This window comes from Cricetulus griseus, chromosome 2 (assembly GCF_003668045.3).
Source record: "Cricetulus griseus strain 17A/GY chromosome 2, alternate assembly CriGri-PICRH-1.0, whole genome shotgun sequence".
Classification (NCBI taxonomy): Eukaryota; Metazoa; Chordata; class Mammalia; order Rodentia; family Cricetidae; genus Cricetulus; species Cricetulus griseus.
In genome coordinates, this window is record NC_048595.1 from 405,352,768 (window position 1) to 405,356,180 (window position 3,413).

Genomic DNA, 3,413 nt, shown 5'->3' on the forward strand with positions numbered 1-3,413 from the left:
AGGGCAATAGGTTGTGGAGTAAACAGCTGGGTGCAAATGATGAATACTTTTTTTCTCTCATAGTAAAACTAATACATTGCAGAACTATGAACACTGATAAGTAGGGATGTAGCTTTCAGGTGAGCATCATCTGGATTTCTCTGTGTTAAATGACATAACTATGAGATATATTTGCTAATACAGCCTTACCAATAGGCTGGGAAGGGCATCCAATAACATTGAAGAGAGCCTCTAAGATTTGAAGGTGGTAGAGTGGGGATATTACTTCCTAGATTATGGTGTCTAGTTGGGGCATCTCTCCCCTCCCCCCAATTAAATGGTAGTTTTATTTAAATTCATTTTATATAGTTGAGGAAACTTCTAGAATAATGTGTTTCAATGTGACTTTTGCAAAGGCCTTTGCTGTTGTTTATACTTCCCCAAATTTCCTCCTTTAATCTGCCCTCCCATCCTCTTTCCCCTGCTCTTACAACCTCTTTACCCTCCCTCCTATCCTATTTACCCTCACTCTCATTTCATAGTTTTTAAAAATAACACAATTTAAATAAACTTCTAACAATAATCACACTCTAATTTGAATAGGAAATAATTCTTTTACTTGGTTACTAAATTATGTACTTAAAATTATTTAAATTATTTATTTCTGTTTATTAAATCACTTATCTGAAATACTTATTTTTATTTATTTTATCTGTGCCTTTCACATCATCCCTCCCAATACAATCATCTACCATCCCACCACAAAATTAAACAAAATAAAATTTAAGAGAAAAAGAGGAAATTTTAAAAAGGAAGGAAAAAAGTAAGAAGGGAAAAACTATTGTTTAAAGAACCATAATTGCTAGTGGGCTGCTGTTTTTTTTTTTTTTGTTGACTGTGTCCTTTGCCTTACAAAAGCTTCTCAGTTTCAGGAGGTCCCATTTATTAATTGTCAATCTCAGTGTCTGTGCTACTGGTGTTATGTTCAGGAAGTGGTCTCCTGTATCAATTCATTCGAGGGTACCACCTACTTTCTCTTCTAAGAGGTTCAGTGTTGCTGGATTATTGTTGAGGTCTTTGATCCATTAGGGCTTAAGTTTTGTGCATGGTGATAGATATGGATCTATCTGCAGTCTTCAACATGCCAGCATCCAGTTATGCCAGCACCATTTGTTGAAGATGCTTTCTTTTTACCATTGTGTAGTTTTGTATAGTTTTAGCTTCTTTGCCAAAAGTCAGATGTTCATAGGTGTGTGAGTTAATATCGGGGTTTTCAATTCAATTCCATTGGTCTACTTGTTTATTTTTGTGCCAAGCTGTTTTCAGGACTATCGCTCTATAATAGAGCTTCAAGTCAGGGATGGTGATGCCTCTAGGCTTTCCTTTATTGTACAGGCTTCTTTTGGCTATCCTGGGTCTTTTGTTTTTCCATATAAAGTTGAGAATTGTTCTTTCAAGGTCTGTGAAGAATTGTACTGGGATATTGATGGGTAATGCATTGAATTTGTAGATTGCTTTTGTCCAGATTGCCATTTTTACTATGTTTATCCTACCTACCCAAGAGCATGGGAGATCTTTTCATTTTCTGGTATCTAATTTTTTTCTTTAAAGACTCAATGTTCTTGTGATTCAGTTCTTTCACTTGTTTGGTTAGCGTTACCTCAAGGTATTGTATGTTGCTTGTGGCAATTTTAAAGGGTGATGTTACTCTGATTTCTTTATCAGCCCATATTCACCAATACCACATCTGACAGAGGGCTGATTTCCAAAAATATACAAAGAACTCAAAAAACTAGTTGCCAAAACTCCAACTAATCCAATTAAAAAGTGGGGTACAGAACTAAATAGAGAATTCTCAACAGAAGAATCTAAAATGGGTGACAGACACACAAAAAAGTGCTCAACATCCTTAGCTACCAGGGAAATGCAAATCAAAGCAACTCTGAGATACCATCTTACTCATGTCAGAATGTCTAAAATCAAAAACACCAATGATAGGTTATGCTGGAGAGGATGTGGAGAAAGGGGAACACTCCTCCACTGCTGGTGGGAGTGCCAACTCATGCAGCCACTTTGGAAATCAGTATGGCAGTTCCTCAGGAAAATGGGAATAAGTCTATCACAAGATCCAGGAATTCCACTCTTAGGCACATACCCAAAAGATGCACATTCATACAACAAGGACGTCTGCAAAACCATATTCATAGCAGCATTGTTTGTAAAAGCCAGAACCTGAAAGCAACCTTGATGTCCCACAACTGAAAAATGGATGGAGAAAATGTGGTATGTTTACACAATGGAGTACTACTCAGAGGGGAAAGAAAACAACAGCAATTGAATCTTGAAATTCCCAGGTAAAAGGATGGAACTAGAAGAAACCATCATGATTGAGGTAACCCAGTCACAAAAAGATAAAAATGATATGTAGTCACTCATATAAGGATTTTAGATAAAGAGGAAATGAATAGCAGCCTATAATCCACACTGTCAGAGAAGCTAGGAAACAAGGAGGACCCCAAGAGGGACATGCATGGTCCCCCAGAGAATAGGAAAGGGACAATATCTCCTGAGATAATTGGGAGCACAGGGGAGGGAAGAGGGAGCAAGAAGAAAGAGAAGAAATAGAGAGGGAGAATAGGAGGGGAGAGGAGGAAGTGAGAGAGCAGGAAGATTTAGTTGGGGGAAGAATTGAAGAGAGCAACAAGAGAGATACAGCAATAGGGGTAGCCATTACAGGTTGAAAGAGAATTCTGGCACTAAGGCAATTTCCAGAGATGTACTAGTTTGATGCCAATTAACAATCTAAGCTGTGGTTTAGAGGCTACCTTAAATGCACTTCTCCGATGATATTTATGACTACCTTATATGCCATCCTAGGGCCTCCATCCAGTAGCTGAAGGAAGCAGAGGCAGACATGCACAGCTAAACAATGAGCTGAACTCTGGAATCCAGTCACAGAGAGAAGGATGATAAGCAAAAGGGTCAGAACCAGACTGGAGAAAACCACAGGGACAGCTGACCTGAACAAGAGGTTGCTCATGGACCCCAGTCTGATAGCTTGGAAACCAGCATAGGACTGTTCCAGTATGCCAGTTTGGAGGTCTAAGCAATCTATGGGGCTTCTGGTAGTGGATCAGTATTTATCTGTAGTATAAGAATAGATTTTTTGGAGCCTTCTCCACATAGACACACAGGGTAGTGTCTACGAAGTGCTCCAAATGATATGAAAAAGTTTTAAGATCCCTTATGGAAGGCTCACCCTCCCTGGGGAGCAAAAAGGATTGGGATGGTGGGTGGATGGGGACAAGGAAGGAGGGGAGGGAGAGGAAACTGGGATTGACATGTAAAAGAAGCTTGTTTCTAATTAAAAAAAATAATTGGTAGTATGTCTTAGTTAGGACTTCCATTGCTGTGAAGGGACACCATGATGATGC